Below are 27,933 nucleotides of genomic sequence, written 5' to 3'. Positions count from 1 at the left end.
ATGCATGTCATAGGTCGCGAGAACCGGTCCGTCACAATTGATTCACCAAATCTAACCCTAAAGAAGTGGCTCTAAAGGCGGACACCTTGAAAATGAAGCACTTCTCACCTGAGGACTCTTGTCTTGAGAACTTGCTTCTATGAAAAAAGTCATAAGTGCAAACTCATTTCAGCTCAAAAGTGCATCCAAGCAAAAGCTCTCCTTTAAAGGCTCATGTCGGGCTATAGAGATTGACCTCCAATACCTAAAAATCAAATTGTTTAAATTTCACATTTTACTTATCTAGATTTTAATAACTCTTTTACAAAAATATAACTGCCCAACGAAATTAGCTTACCAGTTGTCTTCCACCACCAGTGGTCCCATGTCCTCTGTAAAGTTGATGAACTCTTATTCCCTAATCAAATGTGAGGAATCACCTTCTTGCACTAGCATTGCCATAATGATTTCTTTTGCCACACACATTTGTACCTTTCTTACCCAAGAATTGCGATCTACTCCTAGCATTATGGACACCATTTTATTTGTCCTATTAGTTAGTGCCTTTGATGGGCCTGCCTATACATTATGTTGATCGAAACCAAAGTGTATCATTAATCGACTCATCCTCTCATCGGAGGGCATCACATAATAGATGTAGCAATCGCATGTGGCAATGCACATGCAATTATGTTGATGGAAAGCAATGTGTATCATTAATCGACCTATCCTCTCATTGGAGGGAATCACATAATAGATGTAGCAATTGTATGTGGCAATGCACATCATCGATATAGAGAAACAATGGCAAAAGAAGCTTCCAAGATAGGTTACTGCACTCCTCTCCCAGTGGTCAGTGCCTTTAGCATGCTTTCAGTAAAATGTGATGTATTTGAGACCCGTGGTTCTAAACACGGGCAAAGTTCATTCACACACTTCAAACTACCTAGGCAATGGCTTCTTCAACACACTCTAATGAAGGCAATGTTAGAGGTTTGTGGCTTTGAATACTAGTGGGGGGATCATACTTATTCTCCATAGAGTCCATCCCTGCATGTGTCCCATGGTTGGTGGGAACTCAAATGCAATATCACCATTATACTGCATGGGACTCTACACGGCCTTGATAACCTCTTTGAAATTCAACAAAATCTTTGTTAGTGTGTTTCCCTTCTTCATGCTCTAAAGGTATTCCAAAATGCTTTTACCATCTCCTCATGAAATAGTGGATGAGGTTGATGCACTAATTTTGTTGTTATCTTGTAAGGGGCTGCATAAATCTATCACATTAGACTGAGTTGGAAGTCCTCTAGGCAAGCTATCTAAGATGGCTATTGGTTGTGGGTTTGAGTTTAACAAAGCATCAACTATTACGGAGTAACTGAGTTCTCAAGTATATAGAACTCCTCCCCCTCCAGATTAGAGGTTAGCTCTAGAGGGACATGTAACTCTTGGGACCCAATATTTAGTATTGCTTGGAGTCCATAGAATGATAACAGAACTACTTGTTCTTCAAAGAACTTTTCACTCATGAGAACTCAACCATTGTTGAAAAATAGATTCTTCTTAAAAGATGGGAAGGAGATGGTACAACTCATTGTAAAGAGGAACAAAAAAGAATGACATTACATGTACCAAGTACAAACGAGGTGAATGGTGATTAACACCCTTAAATAAGTTAGTCATTTTTTATTTGACTATTTAAAGTAATTATTATTTTAAGAAAAATATTAATTAAAAAAACTATATGGTTTATATATATATATATAAAAAAGAAAATGAGCATCTCCATGTGTATAACCAAACGTTATAGGCTCACATAAATGTAACAATCAATGCTCTATACAATGTTTTGATATACCCATTAACCTTAAGTTTTATCAGTAGATCAATTCACCCCATCATAGACCTTGCAATATACATAGTATATATCCTTTTAGGCAATACATCATTTTTTCATGTAGAGTGCATGATTATAGCCAATGACATCTACTCTTATGGCATGTAAGTGATCAATCTTGTAAAGTGGAGATGTAATCTTTATTTTAATTAACCTTTGTTTGTTTGTTCTCTTCTCCATCTAAAATGTTTAGTGTTAACTTCATTACACTTTTATATCATTAGAACATGTCTCATTAAGTTAAATTAATTGCCTTTAGATTGATATCTATATCAATCAGTGTGATCTTTTCCACTATGGCATTAGGGGGGGATTGTAACGAAGAGGATCTCTCTCTCTCTCTAGATTTCCTACATGGACAACACAGTCCACATAGGCATGCTACATGTAATGCCTGAGCTCGAGCATTAAACGTCACACTGCTACGTGTAATGCATATGGTCGGGCATTACACATGGCAACCTACTTGGATAGTACAGTCCATGTAGGCATTGCCACGTGTGATGCCCAAGCTCGGGCATTACATGTGGCATCCATCGTGGACTGCACTATCCACAATGGCTTTACACGTGGCAGTGAGCTAGGACAAACCATAAAAATAAGATTACCTCTAAGTTTGGCTTGATTGAGTGATGCCCCCAAGCAAGTCCTTGGCCACCAAGAGGAGAAGAGCAATCTTCAAGAGATGTTGGAGAGTAGAGAAGCTCCAAGCTCCCAAGAGAAGAGGCAAGATAAGGGATAATAGAAATATGCTAATTTTTAAGATAATACTGGCATGGTATAGCTTAAAGATGAAAATGCAAAGGAATTACGGTCTATTTATAGGTGAGGGAGGCCACTAACCAAGTCCAACTAGGTTCTAGAGTTTTCTTGACCCAATTTGGACAAGATTTGGACCAATTTGGCTCCCTTTTTGATCCAGTTTTCTCCAGGAGAGAGGAGAGATAAAAATATCACATTTTTTTGAATTTAAAAACCCAAGTAATGATGAAGAAAAAGGCACCTACTTGCTGGGGCTCCCCTTCCTTACCAAGGTGTCAAAAATTTATCATTTCTCCTAAATATCTATTACATGCTTCTTTCCCTTCTTCGCTCCTACATTCAACAAACATAGCAACTTTAAACTCCCAAAAAACAAACTTCATAGTTCATACAAATGTGCTACTCTACACAATGAAACGTAATCTGAAATTGCTCAGCCTCCTCAAGAGGAAACTCTCCCTTGGGGTAGTCTATCCACCATGGGCACAAAATGCAAGTGTCCTTGCCCTACAACTCATTGATCCACTCCTCAGTGGGGTACAATCTCATCTCCTCTATCTTAGATTGCACCCATGTGTCTGAAGGGTGCTTGGGAATATATACTAACTACATACACTACTTCTCCACCACCTAATACAGAAAAATTAATATTATCTAACAAAATGATAAAATAATAATAGCAACTTCTCCAACACCTAATGTGATAAAATAACAATAATAGTATTATGGCATGCTACTACATACTTGTACAAGAGGCAATGTGCCATGCACGGCAAGCACGGCAAGTGTGGTTGTTGCTAGTCAGGATCAAAGGTGGCACGCATTTTCCCTTTCCACCTTACGAATGCCTTCTCAAAGTGAATCTTTTTAAAATGTTTGAGGGCATCTATGATACCTACCCCAGAGTCCAGTGTGGCTCTCTCGTGCATGCTAGTAGTGGGTGAGCTCGTCTCCAACTTTACGTACAGTTGTAGCATGTACTCGGTTAATTGGAATCGACACACATGACAATGTATCCACATGAAGAACGCTCTGTCAGATGGAGGAATCTAGGCATCCCTCATAGAAAACTCGCCACCCACTAATATGTCAAGGATCCTACTTCTCTTGCATTGTTAATTAGTGTTATGTGTCTACCTACGTATAAAAAATACTTGAATGTGCCGAGAGAGTTAGAGATCTTACTCTCCATTTGGAATATGTGCTCGAGTGATCTCTGCTAGCTTGGGAGTAGTGAATTTGCTTTTCTTTTCACCCCACCTTGGTAGGAGATCACTTTCTTAAAAAACTCTTTGCCACATTCAAGGTTGTTAATTTGTGCCAGCTCATGTCCCCTATTTGTAAATAGTGCATCAGTCTCCTTTAAGGCACCTTTGTAATTCTAGTCAAACATTTTTGCATTCATAATATATTCTCTACTTCCTCGCTCTCAAGAAAGCACTGACCTTGGCTTAGTATGTGGCATTGAACTATGACTGCAATACATTTATGTTTAAGAAACATATTTTGAAATCAAAACATGGCTTTATTACGGTCTAAGAACGAAGTGCACACATACCTTGAATACCAATTGTAGAGGAGTGCCATGGGAAGCTTCAGCCACTTTGATTTTGTGGGTCCTTGATGAGTAAGAGCTTTCTTGGCCTATGCACGATCCGTGTGAGTGAACTTTGACAACAAACGCTTGTGGATCGGCAAGGCCCACACGCTACATCATAAATATATCATGTGCCATTGTGTTTGGCACATGACTGGTAGTGACCCTAGCAATTTTGCATGCATAATAAATAAGGTATATGATGACATATAAGATGTTTGTTCATCTGAATCTCAAAAAAGCAAGATACAATCCACTTTCTTGTTTATCATGTGCAGCACCAACAAGAACTCAGCCTCCTCCTCAAGGAATTAGACCACTCTACAAATCAGCTTGGGAACCTTCTCTCTTTCAAGCGGTTTTTTCCCATTCCTTCCATGCTTTGAGTCGATGGTTTCCATTCCAGATAACAAACATCTTCCCAATCGTGTGTTGCTATCCTTCCGTCTGCTCTTTTATCGTGTCAAACTCTACTGACAATGCTCGGTCATGACTAACTGCACTTCGACAAATGGAAAGGACTCTTGGCTAGGGAAACCCCAAGAGATAATGAACACTGCCATTGTCAATTGTGTACTCTCTTCCATGTTTTTAATTAACCCTTCGATGAAATCCTCATTCATATAGATTGCCAAGTTGGCAAGGAGGTGACATAGAGGCACTCTAGGAACGTGGTTATGATTATCAACAAAGTGGTCTTCCACCCAATTCATGGCATGTGTCGATTAACCACTTGGCCGAAACTCTCCTTTATGAACTCCTCTTATTCGACAATCATGGCACTACTTCTGGCAACACAATTGATAGTGGGGGTTTGCAGGAGTAGGTCTCACAACCAATTGCAATCCAGAAGTGTTGGTTACGCCGTTTGATGTGGCAACTTGTGACATGTCCACTTCCTGTGATACTGTGATCTCGTCTGGATTTTTGGTAAAGCCCTTAGATTCCAAACACATCTGGGGAGGCATTGTCTTTGTAAACATAGAGGTTTGAGAACTCAAGAGTTAGAGAGATGGAGGTGTTGAGGGAGATTCAAATGAGGGATAAAGAGACGCATTGAGAAAGAGAGGGTGCATTTAGGGAGAGGGCGTGTGAGGGATGTTCTTGGAGAGGGCGCATTAAGGGAGAGGGCACGTTGAGGGAGAGAGTGCTTGTGAGGGGAAGGGCGCATTCAGGGGGAGGGCTCATTAAGGGGGAGGGCTCGTTGAGGGAGAGGGCGCTTGTGAGGGGGAGAACTAGTTGAGAGAGAATCCATTAGATAGCGAAAGCCAATGTGGCATGAAAATGCCATGTGGTGCTATGGCGTTTTCAAATCAAGCTTTCCAAAGATTCATAATGTCTAATTAGAATTATGATAATCTTTATGCTTAATTATAACGTTTTCTTTAAGAAAATCTCTCTCTTGAAAAGATTAATCATCTTTATGGCTAGATCCTTAGAAAAAGGATGAATTTCAATAATAATCTCTTGTTTCAATCTAATCTCTTGGCTTGATGAGCTAGAGAATGAGGATTGATATTTTCATGGTTTTTAATTTAGTAAAAATAATGGTTAATTCTCTTTAGCTTGATTATGAGTAGGAAAAAATCACATTAACTCATTCTAAATTGAAAGAGGAATATACTAACAATTTTAGAAATGAGGAATGGTTAATTTAGTTTAATCAAGGAAAATAATCATAATTATGCTTATAATTATGCTAAGTATACATAATTTAATCTTAAGTCTAAAAGAAGAGTTTCTATCATATTTTCATTCACAAAGTTTCATTCAATTAGAAAACTGAATATAAAGAGTAATTGCAGCGAAGCTATGGCAAAATTTTTCAGAACAAAGATAAATCTTAAATTTATGCATATTTTGAATAAAGCAAAAAGAGAAATTCCTATCATATTCTAGGTTTAGATAGTTTATACAAAAAGAATGATTTTTATCATATTTATGAAAATAACTTTTTAGTATTTATGCATAATTATTTAATTAAGAGAAAAGAGGAATTTTTTGATAAATTAAATTTTAAGCATAAGAATTTAGATGTAAAAAGAGGAATTCCCATGACATTCGGGATTCAAACATTTAAATGTTCAAAGAGGAATTTTTAGCATATTCCAAAATATGGATATTTTTACTTATTTAAAAAGAGGAATTTTCATTGTCATTGTAATTAAAAAGAGGAATTTTCATTGTAATTAAGTAGAAAAAGATCTAAATTAATTTTGATATTAAAAGAAGAGTTTTCACCATAATTTCATGTAGAAAATTAGGGTATACTAATGTTGAAGATCAAATTGATGGAAAGAATATTTTAAGATATTTATATGTAGATAAATCAACAAAATGATATATACTCAAAATTGGATTATTGGAAGAAGAGTATTTTTATAAAATCTTGTTATTCTCGTATAGAACTATTTCTTTAATTCAATTGTGGGAAGGAATGAATTTCATAAAGTTAGAATTTTCCTCACAATTGGAAGTCACCGTTAACTTATTTGAAGAAAATCCTTAGGAATCAAAGTTGGTTAGACCACGACCGTGAGAATGGCGGCCAGTAAATTACTTGCCCATCTCTCGAATCTGAATCAAGCAAAAACCTTGTGAGACTAATTTCAAATCTTTGATACAAAGAATAGACTACCGCTGAATTAGAGAAGTTTTCCTTTAATCGAAATCACCAAGAATTAAGTTAGAAATTTAGCGAAATTGATGGGTAGATTACCCTGATGCGAGAGTAGTGATTCTCATTAAGAAAATCTGAATTGTGGGAAAAAGGGTTTTGTGGAATCAAACTCAAACTGGGAATTCTACTTGCATAGAAACTCTACTTTTTTTTAAAAGGACTGTTTTATGCCAAAATGCTGGTGGGGAGTCGTCGAGGGACGTCGCTCGCGGGGCAAAGCCTACCGAGGTCTTGGCCAGCCTCGGTATGGTTAAAATGGTGCGCTTCTTGTACTATGGGCGAGGACCGACGAATAGGTCCTTGAGTGAAGTGCTAGGATACCTAAGTAGGATCCTAGAGGGTTCAGACTAGGTGATGCATGGGCTCGCGGTTGCTAGGACACCCATGCGTATGTCGAGGAAGATATGGATGAATTGGAAAGGAATTATTTTTGTGAACTGGATTTTGATATTGGATCTCGTTGGTTGACCAGCTGGTCTTAACGGAGAGTCTGGATGATTATTTTTGTAAAACAATGGACTAGATACTTTAGAGGATTATGATCAGTAATATTTTGGTTTCATTGAAAGATTGTTTTAAAGACAGCCGAATCTGTTAAAAAGGCAATTTCAGATTGGGTGTGTAAGTGGTGTGTCTACCTTGAATTTTGCTTGAACCACCAGCTAGGGGGCCTGGGAACTCTTTTCGTCGGTACCCGGGACAAAATATAACCAAATTTTTATATAAAGGAATCCCACCAATACAGTGGTTGGTGGGCGGTTGGCTAACCCATGGTCCGGTTGGTGGATCGGGGGATTCCTGCGATACAAATAGATTTACAATTAAGTTACGTTAGTTAGATTAAGTCCTAGGAAGACCCTTCATCTGTGGGGGAAGGAATTAGCGGCCGTGCCTCGCTTAAGGGGGAAAAAAGCGGTGGCTCTATGGACCAAGTGCAAGTCTCTTCCTTGATCTGACCATGTGACTTATGAGTTCGGTCGAATCAGTTTGGTTAGTTAAGACCTTGACCCGTTAGATAAATCTCCCGTTAGATGATTTTCTTGGTGGTATCGCTCGTGCCTGGTGCTATTGTTCGGTTGAATCAGTTTGGTTAGTTAAGACCTTGACCCATTAGATAAATCTTCCGTTAGATGATTTCCCTGGTGGTATCGCTCGTGCCTTTCGGGCGAGGGAAGTATTCTCGGGTTCGGTTTCGGAGGAACCACTGGGCTAGTCCTTGTTCGGACATCTATGGGCGAGGTCCCAAGTGTGAATCCCTGCCCCGCATGAGAGACTGACGTTGCTTCTGCTCGTTTTGGCACCTTGGAGGGGGTGGGGGTCTCACAGAGCTGGTAGTATCAGAGCTTTGTTGAAAGCTAAGAAGAAAAAACAAAATTTATCAGAAATTTATAATAAAAACTCAGAGCATTTGTGTATTGTGTTTTCATTCCTTAAGCTTCATTTTAATGAAGACTTTTAATCCATGAATTTGGTTTTATAGATGGAAGTTCCATATTTCTCTGGTATTCCTAATCTCACTCAGTCTCAAGATATGACTGCTTTCGCCTTTGAGCATATCATCTCCTCTGCTACGACTCGAACGGGCAGAGCAAGACTTGAAAATTATTTTGAGGAATTATATTTCCTGTGGGGAAGAACATCTCTTTAGCCATGGTCTTGTTGAGGCTAAAGGTGGTTCGCGGTGTTATCTTGTATCATCCCACACCTTGAGATTTTAGGCTTTCTTGTCATATTTATAGACTTGTTAGATGTTTTATCCCAAGTAGTAAGATTGTAGCACCTTTAGCAGTAAGGGAACGATTGTATTGTGGCATGCCAGTAGCCCAATATCACCGTCTCATGCTTATACCACGGAGGTTTTGATTTTATGGAGCCATGTTGCTCTATGTACATATTGCAACCTTTATATAAATAAGAAATATTTTGTGGAAAATTCCCAGTTATATAAGTGATTGTTTATTATCTGACGAATTAAAACAAGATCTGTTCCTCGGACATATGTCGTAGATCGCCAATAAGATTGCCTATCTTGTTTAAGCAATTATTTTTCCGAACCTCTTAAGTCTTAGGATCTCGTTGACGAAATCATTTTTTTTTAAAATAATGTATCATTTTTGGTAGAATCATGAGGCGCGCAAACCATGGCTGACAGCCAGATCCTCTCACAAAGATGAGGAAGAGCTTGACCCCGATGTTCGCAAAGCCCTTCACAGATCTCAGCCAGGTCCCTTCAAGGGTGAAGGGGAGAACTTGGGCGAGGCTGTGGAGAAGTGGATCGAAGCAATGGAAGAATACTTTGATGTCACCAGATACAATGAGAAGAGTAAAATGGCTCTTGCAAGGCTGAAGATAGTCGAAACAACCAGAGTGGCATGTAGAAATCATTGTGAGACAAAGCGGCTGGATAGGAAGACCCAGACCTAGATTGATCTCAAGACTTACTTAAGGAAGAGATTTTGCCCCCCCGGATTTTTGGAAACCAAGATGAATGAATTCTTAGAATTAAACCAGGGGAGCAAAACTATTGAAGAATATCACCAGGCGTTCACTCTTCTCCTTAAGTACTCGCCAACTGTGGACGAAGAGCAATTCATGGCCAGGTTCATTCGAGGAATGAACAAGCCTTTGGACACCCTGGCTGAAGCAATAAGGATGGCGAAGGACTTCGCCAAAGCCTTTATTGTTAAGGTCCCGCCAAATCCATCTCCCTAATCCTTCAAGAGATTCCAAACACCGTGAAGTTCTTCCAACCTTCTGCCTTCAAAGAGACACTAAGGTCCCAATCAGAATCAGGAGACATGAAGTTTCAAAAATGAAGGAAGACCTTTGGCTCTTTCTAGAATGCAGAGGGAAGAGATTCTAAGTGAAAACAGGTGTTTCTGTTGTCAAGGGTTTGGGCACCAACTCAAGGATTTCCCAACTCCTTCTATGGTCCAAGAAAGCCAAGGTCCTAGAGAGTTCAGAGACAGACTCCTTCGTATTAATCCAATCAAGGTCCCCCACGCCAAAATTAGGGCAACCCCAGAAGAGTGCCAGCTCACCTGCAGCCTCCAAGCAAAGTAGTCTTAGAACTCTCTCCCAGAATTGGGAAAACCAAAGAGAGAGAGTTCCACCTCAAACTGCAGCAGCTAGAGCCATCACTATAGCTGAGGAAGTGGAGGAAGAAAAAGGACATATCTATGCTGCCATTGAGCATCAGGGGGGGCAGAATCGTCAATTCTCAGTCCTCCAGACTCCAGCAGAGTACTAGGGTAAGCAATTCAAGCTTTTGATTGATTCAGGCAGTACTCATTCTTTAATTTTCCCAGGATGTCTGCGTAAGTTAGTCCTAAATCAAAAATTAGGGAAACCTATGCAAGTGGAATTGGCGAGTGGAAAGATTCTTTTCACACACCTTGAGACAGACCCTATTCAGTTTAATCTAGATGGGAACATAACAGATTGCCAGTTCAGAGTCCTACCCTTGGGAATCTACGATGGAATCCTTGGAATGGATTGGCTCCATAAGAATCAGGCTGACATTCACTGTCACAATGGAACCATCTCTTTCCTTGACCTTCACGGGAATAAAGTTCAAGGAGCTGAAATTTTCAGATCCCCAGTGCTGCAATTAGTCAAAGCTTCTAAATTGCTAAAGGGACTCAAGAAGAGGCAAGCTCTTTATGTTGTTAAGATGATCCGGTTGACATAAAATGCAAGGCTAAAGAACCAGTCTGAGAGTGGTTAAGTAAGCCGATGTGTTCCCAGAAGAGCTGACTGAGATGCCTCCGACTCGCGAAGTAGATCATGAGATTGAGTTAACCCTCGGAGCTCAGTGAGTAGCCCAACGTGCTTACAAAATGCCAGTTCCAGAAGCCATAGAGCTTAAGGAGCAGTTAAGACAACTGCTAGAGCAAGGATTCGTCAGACCCAGTGTTTCACCTTGGGGTGCGCCCATTCTCTTTCAGAAGAAGAAATATGGAACATTAAGACTCTGTATTGATTATAGAGGATTGAATTAGTTAACAATTAAAAATAAGTATCCTATCCCTAGGATTAAAAATAAGTATCCTCCTATCCCTAGGATTGATAAACTTTTGGATCGATTAAGTGGAACCCAAATGTTCATGAAGATAGATCTCAAATTAAAAATTGAATTAGTTAACAATTAGTTGATTATAGAGGATTGAATTAGTTAATAATTAAAAATAAGTATCCTATCCCTAGGATTGATGAACTTCTGGATCGATTAAGTGGAACCCAAATGTTCACGAAGATAGATCTCAAATCTAGGTACTACCAGATTAGAATCAAGGAACAACACATCGCGAAGACAACATTCAATACTCGCTATGGGCATTATGAGTTCACAGTCATGCCATTTGGATTGACTAATGCCCCAGCGATGTTTAACCATCTCATGTTGGATATTCTCAGAGAGTACTTGGATGATTTTGTTCTTGTCTTCTTTGATGACATCTTGGTATACTCGAAGAATGCTGCAGATCATCAAGATCATGTGCGCAAGGTCCTGGAAATCCTAAGGAAGCACCAACTCTTTGCAAAAAAGAAGCAAGTGTTCTTTCTCTATTGACTAGGTGGAATACTTGGGATTCATAGTGTCTAAAGATGGGATTTCTCCTGACCCCACAAAAATCCAAGCAGTCGTAGATTGGTCAGAGCCCAAGAAAGTGAAAGAAGTCAGAGGATTCTTGGGATTAACTGGATAGTATAGAATCTTTATACCCAGGTATGCTCAGATAGCATCCCCTTTAACTAACCTTCTCAAGAAGAGTACCCTATTTCAGTGGACTGCTCTATGTGTCAAAGTGCCTTTGATAAGCTGAAGATAGCCCTAGTAACCAACCCTGTCCTTAAGTTGCCAGATTTTTCTAAACCTTTTGAGGTAGTTACTGATGCCAGTGGTTTTGCCTTAGGCGGTGCTTTTATGCAGGAAGGTCATGCAATAGCCTATGAATCCATAAAGCTCAGAATACATGAGAGAAATTATGCTATCGACTTGGAGTTACTCTCAGTAGTTTATGCTCTGAAGTTGTGGAGACATTATCTTTTGGGACAGAGATTCATCTTGATGACAGATCATCAAAGTCTGAAGTGGATCTTCACCCAAAGGGATCTCAACATGCGTCAAAGAAGATGGATGTAGACCCTACAGGAATTCGATTTTGAAATTAAGTAGTATCAGCTAGGGAAAGAAAATGTGGTAGTTGATGCGCTCAGTAGAAAAGCCTCCTTGCTCTTGTAATAACACTCGTGTCAAATCCATTGATCAGTGAAGCAAGGGAGAGAATCATGCAGGACAAATTCTTTGCCCCTATTGCTACCCTTTTGATGTAGGAAAGCAAGACTCCTCAGGAAATGAGTCAAGTTCTTGGGTAGTATAAATTGGATGAAGGATGCATGTATTATAATAATTGGCTATGCATTCCCAATAATGAGGGAATAAAGGGTAAGATTCTGAGAGAAGCCAATGATAACCTGATAGATGGACATCCACGGTGAAGAAAAGCTTCTTCTGGCCGAGACTAAAAAAGGATGTACTTGATCATGTGCAGCAATGCTTAATGTGTCAGAGAGTCAAGGTAGAGAGAGTCAAGATGCCGGGAAAGCTACAGCCCTTAGACATTCCACAGATGAAGTGGGAATGTATCAGTATGGATTTTGTCACTGGACTACCTTCAGTGCAATTAGGTTACAACTCCATTTTTGTGGTAGTTGACAGACTAACCAAAGTTGCCCATCTGATTCTAGTGAAAGAAACCTACACCACAGTGGATGTTGCTAGAGTTTTCCTCAAGGAGATCTTCAGATTATTGCATGGCTTACCCAGGAGGATAGTAAGTGACAGAGATCCTAAGTTCACATCGAGATTCTGGACTGCATTCTTCGAAGCAGTAGGAACTTTCTTGGATCTCAGTACAGCCTATCACCCCGAGACAAATGGCTAGACTGAAAGAGTGAATCAGGTAATAGAAGATATCCTTCGGTCATGCTATGGTAGGGAACCCAAGAAGTGGTTAAGCCATTTTCACCTGATTGAGTTTACTTACAATGCTTCTTATCATTGAAGGATCGGGATGAGTCCTTTCAAAGCTCTATATGGACAAGATTGCCTTACACCATTGCCGGCCCATTGATCAGGGTCAAGATGTCCAGAGACAGATGCTTGATGACATGGACTAGCGAATGCAATCAATCCGTAAAGATATTAAGACTGCCCAAGATAGGCAAAAGCAGTATGTTGATAAAAAGAGATCAGAGAGAGTATTTGAAGAATCAGATATGGTCTTCATTTTTGAGTACGACCCAAAAGAAGTTCCTTATCTTTAGGGAAGTACAAGAAGAGCTCTCCCAGATACTGTGGACCGTATGCTATTATAAAGAAAGTAGGAGATTTAGCTTATAAACTTCTTCTGTCTCCCCATCTCAAGGTACATAATGTATTCCATGTCAGTTTGCTTAAGAAGTATGTACCCGGCCCGAGTCACATGCTTGATGATGAACAATTGATTTCTCCGACTCAAGGTCAGATGGTACTCCAACCTGAAGAAATCCTTGACGTTCGGGAGAAGTTTCTCATCAGGAGCAGAGTCCTCAGAGAATTTTTGGTCAAGTGGAAGTTCTTCCCTTTAGAAGACGCCACTTGGGAGAAAGAAGAAAAGTTGGTAAAAGATTACCTCCACTTTGCGAGACGAGGACATCTCGCGTTTTTTAAAAGGGAGAGGATGTAAGATTCCTCCTTAGCTTGAATAATGAATAAGCTTTTACCTCAATCCCCTGTAATCATCCCCTATTTCAGAATGCAAGAAAATATTGTTTTCCCTTGTTTTGGCCTAGAGAGAAGAAATATTCTAGAGAGAGGTAATTCAATATTGAGATACTTTTGGATATAAACTTCTCATAATATCTAAGATATATTTCCCTGAAACAGAAGTTTAAAATAAACTCTCCAATGTGCATTAGGAATCAATTAAATATGTGTACTAAAGGCCTTAGCCTAAGGGTCTACATTTCAGAATTTTTCAGATTATGGTCCAATTAAGGTTTCAATGGGCCAATAGGATTAATCCAAGTGTTGGGATGAGATAAATCCAAAGAATAAAAGAAAATACCCAAAAATGAGTAAATGCTCACATAAGATGAAGAGTTGACTGAGTACAAGGTTTATTAGTTAAAAATTAAGGTATATTAGTAAAAAAATGAGATATTTAGGAGAAATGATGAATTTTTGATACCTTGGTTAGGAGGGGGAGCCCCATCAAGTAGGTGACTTTTTCTTCATCATTACTTGGGTCTCTCCTCTCTCCTGGAGCAAACTGGATCAAAAGAATGTGATATTTTTATCTCTCCTCTCTCCTGGAGCAAACTGGATCAAAAGAATGTGATATTTTTATCTCTCCTCTCTCCTCTCTCCTAGAGCAAACTGGATCAAAAAGGATGAAAGATCCCTGTCCCCTCCGTGCAATGAATTCGGGAGTGCTAGCAGCGAAAGTAGCACTTCTTGCGTAGGGCAGAGTCTCTCACTCGGGGTCTCGCCCACCACAGATATCCGGACAAGAGACTAATCCCTCGGTTCTTCCAAAACCGAACCCAGAAAAACTTCCCTCGCCCAGAAAGCACAGGCGATTCTTCTAAGATATTTTTACTCTAACATAGTCAAGAGCCTTAACTAACCAAATTGATCCGATCGAACCCGTAAAGTCACATGGTCAAATCAAGGAAGAGACTTGCACTTGGATCATAGAGACCAATGCTTTTTTCCTCATCGAGAGGCATAGCCGTTGATTCCTTTCCACAGAACAAAGACTATCCGGGTTTTACTTCATCTATCGTAGCATTGGCAACCAGAACGCTCACCACCTGTCCACTCAAGGGCCTTTTCAATAGTTCCCAACCAGATCCATGCCCGAGTTCAGAAAATAACTCTAACTCCTCGTTCCATTTTCTTTCTCGATGCACGCATGGGTATCTTCGGCGACCCAGAGCCCGAGAACCGTATGGTCAAGAGCCCGAGAACCGTATGGTCAACACTCTCTAGGCTCCTTCGCAGGTCACCTAGCGCTTCACTCACAGGTCGCTTCCTTGGTCTCTCATCCACTCTACCGGAAGCTCACCATTTAAATCGAACCGAGGCTGGTCAAGACCTCGGTCGACCGTGCTACGCGAGACATCCTCCATTGACTCTCCGTCAGCTGTTGCAACTTTATCAATTCGGTCTCCACGACCTCATTCTTTCATAAGATGGTCAAAATGCTTTCCCAGCATTCTTGACATAAAACAGTCATTTAAAAACAGGTCATAAATACAGTTTCTAACGAGCTCTCATCTTTCCACATTGTTCCACATCATTTCTCGTTATTCAACATTCTTCTACATCAATTCACATTGCTTACTCTACATCCAGTCATATGTATTCCCATCGTCTTCATCCATTCTCATCCAATCACATCATATTACATCTCATCATATCTATCCACATCTATCCTCATCACATCTCATCCATTCACATCTACCCATATCCACATCACATCTACCCATATCCACATCTATCCTCATCACATCTCATTCATTCACATCCACCCATATCCACATCACATCTACCCATATCCACATCACATCTCATCCATTCACATCTACCCATATCCACATCACATCACATCACATCTCATCCATTCACATCTACTCCGATTCACATCACATCTCATCAAATTCGTTCACATCACATGTCATCCATTCACGTCTCATCACATCATAATCACATCCATTTACATCCCATCATATCATATTCACATCACATCACATCACATCCATTTAGATATTATCACATCACATTCACATGTATTCCATCCACATTTCATCATATCCACATCCATTTACATCACATCACATCCCATCCACATCTCTTCACATCCACATCCACATCCATTTACATCACATCACATCCCATCCACATCTTATCACATCCACATCTCATTCTCATCCATTTACATCACATCCATTCTCATCCATTTACATCATATCACATCCTTTCACATATCATCTCATCACATCCACATCCACATCCACATCAATATCATCTCATCACATCCACATCCACATCCATTTACATCACATCACATCCCATCCACATCTCTTCAGATCCACATCAACATCCATTTACATCACATCACATCACATCCCATCCACATCTCATCACATCTACATCCATTTACATCACATTCATTCACATCTTATCACATCCACTCACATCCACTCACATCCACTCACATTCACTCACATCGTATTCACATCTTATCACATCGTATTTACATCTTATTCACATCTATTCACATCTATTCACATTTAGTAACATTTTCTATTTTCGATACCGATGGGACTTTCCTAAATTTTTGCCAATTGCTTGGCCTAGTTAAAGGTACTTTTTCTCGATGGATATTTTCATATTATTTCTCAAATTTCTCAAGTGAAATATATTCAATATTATTCTTTTGAGTAAAAGATTCATGGGATTTACAAAAATCAATTCTACCCATATTTCTCATTAAAATTAATAATGCTCAAAATTTCACTTTTGATAAATACTCATAATTTGAATTATGCTAAAAATTCCTCTTTTACCATTTAATTTCTTGGATCTCAAATATCATGGAAATTTCTCTTTTTGCATAAAATAGATTTATCAAAAGTTCCTCTTTTACCATTTAATTACTTGGATCTCAACTATCATAGAAATTTCTCTTTTTGCATAAAATAAATTTATCAAAAATTCCTCTTTTACCATTTAATTACTTGGATCTCAAATATCATGAAAAATTCTATTTTTTCATAATTTTTTTAATAAAAAATTCCTCTTTTACCATTTAATTACTTGGATCTCAATTATCATGGGAATTTCTCTTTTTATATAAAAATAAATTTATCAAAATTTACTCTTTTCTCATAATCAATTAATTATGCATAATTACAAAATTATTTTTCATGAATAATCTCATCCCCACACTTGGATTAATCCAATTGGCCCATTGGAACCTTAATTGGACCATAATCCAAAAATTTCTGAAAATGTAGACCCTTAGGCAAAGGTCCTTTATACACATTTTCAATTAATTCCAAATGCACATTGGAAAGTTCATTTTGAATTTCTGTTTTAGGGGAATCCATTTCAGACACCAAGAGGATTTTTATATCCAAAGATATCTTAATTTTGGATTATCTCTCTCTAGATCAAAACAGGATAAAACAAGATCTTTCTTCTATTTCAGAGAGGGGAATAATTACAAGAACAGAAGGGGAGGTTCTTACACCTTTACACCTCAAAAGATGGAGGGAGGAATCTTACATCCTACCCCACTTAAAAAATGCGAGATGTCCTCATCTCGCAGGTGGAGTATAATCTCTTTCACCTTCTTCTTCTTCAATCACTTCCAGTGTTACTGCCTTGGAAGTGGATGGCCGATTTGGGAACATCTCTCTTTGACTTCCCCTATTCTCAGGCGGAGGTCTTGCATTACTTTGGATTGAAACTAAGGGTTGGTTAGAGGGTCTACCTCTTGGATTTCCCTGATTTTGACGGAAAGGAACCTGATTACTCTAGAAAGAAGGAGCTGGAGTCTGGAATCTTGGTCCCTGACTTCCCTGCCCCGAAAACCTTGATCCAAAAGGAGTTCGGCAATCCATACTGCAATGTCCAAATCCTTGACAGTTATAGCATTTCACTTCTTTGTTCAAGGGTGGAACTTTTGAAGTTGAATTCCAGGGGATTGAGTTCTGGGAAAAGGACCTTTCTTCCATTCTGGAATTTCCCATATCCTGAGCTTGACATTGTTGTCTCTTAGGCGGTGGAAAGTTGGAATCACCTTTTGGAGCTAGAAATCTTTTGAAAGATGATGGTGCTGGCTTCGAAGGGACCTTGACATCGAAGGCCTTGGCAAAATCCTTCGCCATCTGCACTGCTTCGGCCATGGAAACTGGCTTGGCATTCTTCACTAGAATATTCAAAGGATTGTTCAGTCCCCGAATGAACTTGACCAACAGCTGTTCTTCAACCAGCGGTGGCGAGTACTTGAGGAGGAGAGCAAACGCTTGGTGATACACTTCAATGGTTATGCTCCCCTAGGTTAATTCTAAGAATTCATTCATCCTGGTTTCCAAAAAGCCAGGAGGACAAAATCTCTTCCTTAGGTAAATCTTGAGATCATTTCAGGTCTGGGTGTTCCGATCCAGACGGTTTGTCTCGCAGTGGTTTCTCCATGCCACTCTAGCTGTTTCTACTATCTTCAGCCTTGCAAGAGCCATTTTACTCTTCTCATTGTACCTCGTGTGACATTGAAGTATTCTTCCATTGCTTTGAAAGGTCCAGGTTGCAATCTATGAAGAGTTTTACGAACATACGAGTCAAGCTCTTCCTCATCGAGTTGGGGGTTAACATTCCTACCTCAACGACCTCGATCCATGATCCTATCATCAATACGAAAATTCTTGTTAAGTCCCTTTATTTATAATTCAAATCTGACTTTAGATTCCAACTGATTCTGGGGTTCTTTAGATTGGTCAGCCCTCCACAGAATCCTGGGATAAAGATCCTTTCTACAAGAAGAAAGCCATTGGGTCAAAGGTCAAACAACAGCAATCTGTCAGCACAATCCACTAATCTCATAGTGATTTGCTGAAGTCATAATTGTCATTCCAGTTACTAACATCATCACTGGGATTTGTCCCATTCATCCTCATTGTGGCTTTGTTCTACTTATCTCCTTTCAACCAGAATTCAAGATTCATCATCATTACCAATTTATGAATCTTTATTTTGAATATCAATTTGTATGAATTTCATCACATAATTACAATCTTTTACTGATACTTCATAAATTTTTGACATTTCTTGCTTCTCGGTTGATTCACTTTAGCCAATTCGCTCTGATACCAGCTGAAAGATCCCTGCCCCCTCCGCGCAACGAATTCGGGGGTGCTAGCAGCAGAAGTAGCACTTCTTGTGCAGGGCAGAGTCTCACTCGGGGCCTCGCCCACAGATATCCGAAAAAGAGACTAATCCCTCGGTTCTTCCAAAACCGAACTCGAAAAAACTTCCCTCGCCCAGAAAGCACAGGCGATTCCTCCAGGATATTTTTATTCTAACGTAGTCAAGAGCCTTAACTAACCAAACTGATCCGACTGAACCCGTAAGTCACATGGTCAGATCAGGGAAGAGGCTTGCACTTGGATCATAGAGACCAACGCTTTTTTCCTCATCGAGAGGCACATTTGTTGATTCTTTTTCATAGAACAAAGACTATCCGGGTTTTACTTCATCTATCGTACCATAATAGAATTGAGTCTCATTATAGAGATCCATCAGTCCAGCCTAACTCCATCCAGTCCCATGGGTTAGCCAATCGTCCAACCACTGTATTGATAGGATCCATTTAGGAATTTGGTTATGTTTTACCCCGGGTACCAGGGCAAAGAGTTCCCAAGCTCCCTAGCCGGCGCTTCAAGCAAACTTCAAGATAGTCACACCACTTATACACCCAATATGAAATTGCCTGTTTCACAGATTTAGCTGTCTTTAAAATAATCTTTTAATGAAACCATAGTATCACTGATCATAATCCTCCAAAATATCCAAGTTGAATTCTAATTTCCAATCATTCCTTCATCAATGTACCTATGGCATCATTGGCAACAACCAGAATGCTCACCACCCGTCCACTCAGGGGCCTTTTCAATAGTTCCTAGCCCATAGTACTCGGAAATATATTCACTTATAATAAATCTAGATGGACTCTCTGTTAAGGATCAGCAAGATCAACCAGCAGATCCATATAAAAGAGCCATGGACTCATCCGTTGAGGACTAGCAAGGACAATCAACCAGATCCATGCTCGAGTTCAGAAAACAACTCTAACTCCTCATTCCATTTTCTTTCTCGACGCACGCGTGGGTATCTTTGGCGACCCAGAGCCCGAGCACCGTATGGTCAGCACCCTCTAGGCTCCTTCGCAGGTCACCTAGCGCTTCACTCATAGGCCGTTTCCTTGGTCCCTTGTCCACTGTACCGGAAGCTCACTATTTAAATCGAACCGAGGCTGGTCAAGACCTCAGTTGATCGTGCTACGCGAGACGTCCTCCATTGACTCTCAGTGAGTTGTTGCAACTTTATAATTAGGTCTCCACCACGACCTCATTCACAAGATGGTCAAAATGCTTTCCCAGCATTCTTGACATAAGACAATCATTTAAAAACATGTCATAAATACAGTTTCTAACGAACTCTCATCTTTCCACATTGTTCCACATCATTTCTCGTTATTACACATTCTTCTACATCAATTCACATTGCTTATTCTACATCCAGTCATATGTATTCCCATTGTCTTCATCCATTCTCATCTAATCACATCATATTACATCTCATCATATATATCCACATCTATCCTCATCACATCTCATCCATTCATATCTACCCATATCCACATCACATCACATCACATCCTTTCACATCACATCTCATCCATTCACATCTACCCTGATTCACATCACATCTCATCACATCCGTTCACATCACATGTCATCCATTCACGTCTCATCACATCATAATCACATCCATTTACATCTCATCATATCATATTCACATCACATCACATCCATTTAGATATCATCACATCACATTCACATGCATTCCATCCACATTTTATCACATCTACATCCATTTACATCACATCACATCCCATACATATCTCTTCACATCCACATCCACATCCACATCCATTTACATCCCATCACATCCCATCCACATCTCATCACATCCACATCTCATTCTCATGCATTTACATCACATCACATCCTTTCACATATCATCACATCTCAATCTCATCTCATCACATCCACATCCACATCCATTTACATCACATCACATCACATCACATCACATCCCTTCCCATCCACATCCCTTCACCTTCACATCCACATCCACATCCACATCCATTTACATCAGATCACATCCCATCCATATCTCATCACATCCACATCCATTTACATCACATTCATTTACAGCTTATCACATCCACTCACATCTTATCACGTCCACTCACATCCTATCACATCGCATTCACATCTTATCACATCGTATTCACATCTTATTCACATCTATTCACATCTATTCACATCTATTCACATTTCATAAGATTTTCTATTTTCGATATCGATGGGACTTTTCTAAATTTCTGCCAATTGCTTAGCCTAGTTAAAGGTACTTTTTCTCGATGGATATTTTCATATTCGTTCTCAAATTTCTCAAGTGAAATATATTCAATATTCTTCTTTTGAGTAAAAGATTCATGGGATTTACAAAAATCAAATCTACCCATATTTTCCAATAAAATTAATAATGCTCAAAATTACACTTTTGATAAATACTCATAATTTAAATTATGCTAAAAATTCCTCTTTTACCATTTAATTTCTTAGATCTCAAATATCATGGAAATTTCTATTTTTTCATAAAATAAATTTATCAAAAATTCCTCTTTTACCATTTAATTACTTGGATCTCAAATATCATGGGAATTCCTCTTTTTGCATAAAATAAATTTATCAAAATTTCTCTTTTACCATTTAATTACTTGAATCTCAAATATCATGGGAATTCCTCTTTTTGCATAAAATAAATTTATCAAAAATTTCTCTTTTACCATTTAATTACTTGGATCTCAATTATCATGGAAATTCCTCTTTTTATAAAATTTTACTCTTTTATCATATTCAATTAATTATGCATAACTACAAAATTATTTCTCATGAATATGATGAAAATCATTCTTTTTGCATAGGTGTCCAATCCTAGAATATGGTAGGAAGTCCTCTTTTTGCATTATGCATAAAAATAAGATATGTATTATTTTCTAAAATTTTTTTCACATAGCTTTACTGCTATTACTGATAATTTTTTAATTTTTCTAAAAAAGAATAAGACATTGCAATACAATTATGATAGAAGATCTATTCATAAGCCTAAATCAAAATTATGAAATTAAATCATAAATTTATCCATAATCATAAACTTAATTATGATTATTTCTAGAATCACTTAAAGAAGTTTTTTAACTACTTATAAATAATTTAAAAGAATTTATAATTATTTTGTTATCATAAAAGCATAAAAATACCATTTTCTTATCCTCTAGTTTTACAAGCTTAGAGTTTGGTTTTGAATTAAGAATTTATCAATGAGAAGCATTCTTTTTCTAAAGAATTAGTCATAGGAATGACTATTCTTTTGGGAGAGAGAGATATACATTAAAAGCATTCTAAATAAGCATAAAGATTAACTTTTTTGTGATTAATCATTAAAATTCTTAGGGAAAGCATGATTTGCATTAAAAACAACTAATTAGAAACTTCTCAAGCTTGAGAGGGGTTGAGAAGTGAAATCATTTGAGAATATTAACAAAAACCATAAAATTCCTTCTTACCTCAAGGTTTGGCTTGCTTCTTTATCTAGAAGTGAAGCCCCCAACCAATCAATTGGTTTAGTAAGTTGAGAAGAAGCTCGAAGAGTTGTTGAAGAGAGAGAGAAGCTCCAAGCTCTCCAAAAGTAGAGGATTTTTAAGGGATAATATAAAATATGATTATTTTAATGTAATACTGGCATGGTATAGCTCACATATTTTTTTTCAAAAGACTAAGGATCTATTTATAGGTGAGGAAGGCAACTAACCAAGCCTGACTGGGTTCTAGAATTTTCCAGGTTCAGTTTGACTCAATTTGGACTAGTTTAGCTCCCATTTTGATTTGGTTTGATCTAGGAGAGAGGAGAGATAAAAGATCACAATTTTTTTGAATTAAAATTTTCAGTGCATTTCAGCCAAGTTGGAGGAAAACCAGCGGGTTTTGATTCAAAAATCAACCCAAAATTCCCAAGATAGAGGAGACAAGAATGTCATATTTGAGTGCACATGGAAGCTCCTTATTTGCCAGTTTCTTAATCAAAAGATTAAGAAAGGGCCCTTTTTAAACATTTTTGGCCCTAATGTAATAGATATGTTTTTTAAGTCCTTCTTGTTCTATACACATAATAGCTATGTTTTTATAATGTAGACATGTGGGGGGAGGATCCAAGCTCGAGAAGTCTAGCGGCCCATCGTTCGGTGTCCATCAATGATGATCCAGATATGGAGCGATGCTCACAGTTGGCCGAAAGTCTATTACGTCAGTATGGTAGAGAGAATGTGTGGAACATTTTTGCTCCACCCTCTATTCCTTCCACTATTCACCCTACACCTATTAGGGGTACTCTGATGGGTGGTTCTACTTCTAGGTTATACACTCCTATGGCCTTATCGTCGACACCCATTGGAGGATCTAATAAATTTTAGCGTGATAGGCCTTCTCGTGTAGGTTGTGAGAGCGACAACTAGCCCACTCCCCTTTCTTCTATGGCACCTAGTCCATGACCTCATACCACATCCTCGCGTTAGATAGGAGGTCTTCCTCTTTTCGTTGTCATTCTAGTAGGGGTGGTTGTGGCGGTTGTTTTGGGGGTAGTAATAGATCTACTTCTAGCTTCTACGTCAGAATGTGCACACATCAAGTGGTTGATCTAAATGCCTATGACCCTGTGACACTTCCTTACCATGTGAGGAGGACAGAAGGGAGTATCATTGAGGATAGCAAGGGGAAGCATGTCACAGCACACATGCATTATCTAGTAAATCTTGAGTTTAGAAATATTTGGGGCATTGATTGGAGAAATCAAAATAATGCCAAAAAAAATGAAGGGAGAAAGTGTCTAGAAGAGAATCAGAATCCTGATCCATAATTAATTGAAAAACAAGAATCCGTGTCCGGCCAGGATCAGGAAGAAGGACATGATTCTCGAGATTTTAAAAATGTCAAAAAGAATTGCCCAAAATTAAATTCACCCCATGTGTATTTATGATAACGGTGTGTACAGATACAGAAGATTCAAGTGGCAGTAGCATAGCACAAACAAGAAAGTCGAGGTTTCTGCCACAAAAAGGGGAGCATGAATGTGTAAAGGCCATTAATGACCTTGAAAAGAGCACAAAAGGGATTGATGGTTGTAAAACGAGGGAGACTAGGGCAATCATGGAAAGATGACGCAATTATGGCCGTCCTTGGTTGGGAAGGGTTCATGTAAGATTCCTTCCTCAAGGTTTTGAGATGTAAAGGTGTAAGAACCTCCCCTTCAGCCTCTATAATTTCAATGTCCAACGCATTAGAAAAACAATGTTTACAGTAGTCTATTGTGCTTAAACTTATGTAAAGAAAAAGGCAAGGGAAAGATTACTAGAATGTGGATCTAAGAAAAAATTTACAAATCTTACTGTTATATTTTTTTAGATGTAATTTGTAAAATTTGATCTGCCTACTATTAGAGGCCCAGTAAATCAATTGTAATCAAATTCTAGACAATCAAATATTGATTTTTTCAATCTAAAACTATAGAGATTACTATACTTGTTACCATGAATTTATATTTTAAAAATGACTCAATTTGAGTATGAGAAACTCCATTTTTGCTCCTCCCAAGTGAAAATCCCCATACAGTTTCCACTCTCCTCTTTTCAAGTCTAAAATCAATCCTAGTTAGGTTTCGAAATATAGGCTTGGTAATTTACAAAGCCTAGAGATCATGCCATATGTGAGCTTGGGTAGGCCAAAAACCTACATGTATATGCCACTTTATGTCCATAATATTAGCTTGGGGATAAGCACCATGCCACCTCCACCCTCCATGCCAACATGGTCAACCTAGTTGACTTTGCACCTCGTCACATCCTAGTCATCGTTAATGTCATATATCATGTCATATACCCTTCCACATCATCCCTCCACATGTCAACCCATGTAGACATAAGGAGTAGCCACATCGATCAAAGTGGTGCCACGTGATAGGGCGGGTGCTACATGGTATGCGGGCCTACCACGTTTTACCTCCCTCCCTTCTCATTAAATTTTTTTAATATTAAAATATATTTTCAATGTTTTAATTTGTTTAATTACTTGTACCCTAAATTCCGCTATTTTCATCTAATATGGTGTATTTATTAGAATTTAACTTAGGTTTGGAAGAATAAAAGTATCTTAATCAAGCAAACCCTTTGTCTTTCACGTAAATGTATGTATTTCTTTTTCTTCAAATTGTCTTAGAAATTGTAGCTGCTTGTGTTGAGTGTTTAGGTGCTCATTTTTCCTTAGCCTATTTTGGGATGATAACAATTATCCAAACAAGTGCCCAAATAATTAAAATTTTAAGATAATATTGGACTGTTAGCTCTATAATATGATAGCTATGTGTTTAAGAAAGCACGTTGGGAAGTGTTTTTTCGTTGATAATAAATAGATAGAATAGCTGTATTGTGTGCCCTAGAGAAAGGACTTCGGTTATACTTATATATATTGGGGGTGCTGTTTGCTTTTGCTGTTGGCAACAACTACTACTACGTGAAAGGAGGCATGGAGCTGCCAACATCAGTTTAGTTGGCGAGCCATCTTTCAACAGCTCCCCACTTCAATGAATGAATCAATATATTCCCCTTGTAGAGTTTTTCAAGCTGCCCACTTCAATCCTTTTCTTGTGAACGATATTCTCCTTGCATTTCGCCCTGCTCTATGACCTCTCTACTCTCTAACCATTTTAACCAAGCTTTCCTTCCTTGCTTGTCATTCACCTTAGTAGCTTGAGTGCCCACATCAAACTTGGCTTTTTAATGGAGTGCCTCACATCTTTCTAGTTACCTTCATGGGCCACGATTTTGATTGCCCACCATATCACCTACTCCTCATTTCTCACATACACTTTGCCCCTAGCCCCCTTGTGTACCACCTATATACACATGTATAGCTATCACAATCTCTCATCTACACACACACACACTTGTGCTTTGACCTAGCAACTCATTGATTGCTTTGTTTTGGACTGCATTCAACATGGGTGCATCACTTACAGTTGGATTTTCCCATCATATTGCACTCTTTCTCGTGCTTCTTTACTCTTGCTTTCCTCTTCATGTTTCTTGCCTTAGGAAACATGCCCCACTGTTGAGAGCTTGGTGTTTGAGGCTGTCCAACTTGCCACCAGCATTGATCAGACCGTCCCTGCAGGACTCCTCAGAATGCACTTCCATGATTGCTTCATTGAGGTCCCCTTAATTATATAAGTGCTAATAAAAAAATTATTATATGGCATGGATTTGCTCAAATTCCCTCCCTTCCTTTTTGCTATTTCATACGCCTTTGCTTTTGAGATTTCTTTTCTTTTTTGTCAATCAATAAGACAATTGAGCTTCCCACTTTTTTGCTATGAAAAAAATGAGTGAATTAAATAATATTGGCCTTAACTTGATGGCATTAATTATATTATTTGTCTTTTTCAGAGATGATGATTGGCTTGCCTTATACATTGTTTTTGATATTATTGGCATGATTTTGGGGGTCTGTTTTTTATTTTTATTTTTATTTTTATTTTTTTGGGGAGAGAGAGAGAGAGAGAGAGAGAGAGAGAGAGAGAGAGAGAGACTTGAATAGGGATGTGATGGATCGATCCCACAGCCAATAACACAGCGGAAAAAGATGCTCCTCCAAATGTGTCACTGCATGGGTAGAAAAAGCATGCCCCAACGTGGTGTCTTGTGCAGACATTCTAGCCATTGCTGCAAGAGATGCAGTGGTCTTGGTACTAATCAGCAGCCTCTAATTGAGTTGATATCGTCATAGTATCCTATAAATACAGAAGACGCAATTATAATTATGATTATTTGCAGATTAATTAATGATATTGGATTACTGTGAAGTCGGGTGGCCCAAGCTGGCGTGTATTGAACGGCCCGATGGACGGTAAGGTTTCCAAAGCATCGGAGGCCACTGGCTTGCCGGCTCCCGTCTTCAATGTGTCCCAGCTCATCCAGAGCTTCAACTTGAGGAATCTTTCTATGCTGGATATGGTGACCTTATCAGGGAAATGTTTGAGTAATTATTGATTTGGAGTAATTCTAACGTTAATCCCGTCGTGATTGCTTTTGCTACGATGATCAGATTCACAACATAATGAATGCTCATAAGAATCGCAACTTTAATCTCTACTGATCTTGATTATTAACTAAGATACCCGCGCAATACAGAGAGATCCACAATTATTGAAGAAATTATCATTGTTAATCTCTCGTGATAATAATTACTGCGAGATTATAGATTACAACTATCGATTATAGATTATAGATTATAGATTATAGATTATAGAATATGCGCGCAGTGACGATCTCTACGTCGTCTAATCTTCAACCCATGTGTTAAAAATCGCATTAAAAATGCAATGTCGTTAATCCCGTTTGATTATTGAACTATTTTACAATTGTTGAACGTTTGATTAATAATTGTTGAGCGTTTAACTTTCCAGAGGTGAATTATCTCTACTAATCATGTGCCAGATTTTCATGTAATTATAATTAGGCGGGCACACTTTAGGATTCTCACACTGTTCATCATTCAACACGCGACTATTTCACTTCAACGAAAACAAATGAGGTCGATCCCACCATGGCGGCGAGCTCCAACACAAAGAGCGCCGGCACCTTCCTCGATAACACAAGATTAACATTTGATAATCAGTATTACGTTAATCTCGTCGAGGGCAAGGGTGTTTTCACATCGGATGAAAGCCTCTTCACTGACCCAGGGCATAGTGAAAGGCTATGCCTCTAGCCAAGAGGATTTCTTTGCCAACTTTGGCAAATCCATGGTGAAGATGAGCCAATAAGCACCCCAAACGTTTTGTTGGGGTGCATTTATTAATTTTTAACTTTTTTGACACGTGCATGTACTCTTCTCCTTCTTTCATTTATGTACTCCTCTCCTTCGTTTGTGCATGGCGTCTTTCTCTCCTGGTCCTCTGTAGCTGCCAATTTCTTGAGGTGTCTTCTTCAATGCTCTCCTTTGTCTGTGAATGGTGCATGGTGCCTTGCTCTCCGGATTGTCTGCAATTTCCAGTTGCTCCTT

The 27,933-nt window shown here is 38.7% G+C and overlaps 1 pseudogene; it reads left to right on the top strand.

Moving 5' to 3' along the window:
• Positions 1-27,639, top strand: part of LOC147634687 (peroxidase 66-like) — a 60,225-nt pseudogene extending 32,586 nt beyond the window's left edge.
• The last annotated feature ends 294 nt before the right edge of the window (positions 27,640-27,933 follow it).

The sequence above is a fragment of the Cibotium barometz genome, chromosome 10, assembly GCF_041138505.1.
Source record: "Cibotium barometz isolate CiBa-2024 chromosome 10, ASM4113850v1, whole genome shotgun sequence".
NCBI lineage: Eukaryota > Viridiplantae > Streptophyta > Polypodiopsida > Cyatheales > Cibotiaceae > Cibotium > Cibotium barometz.
The sequence above is the reverse complement of the archived record's forward strand: the minus strand, read 5'-3'. Positions and strand labels throughout refer to the sequence as shown.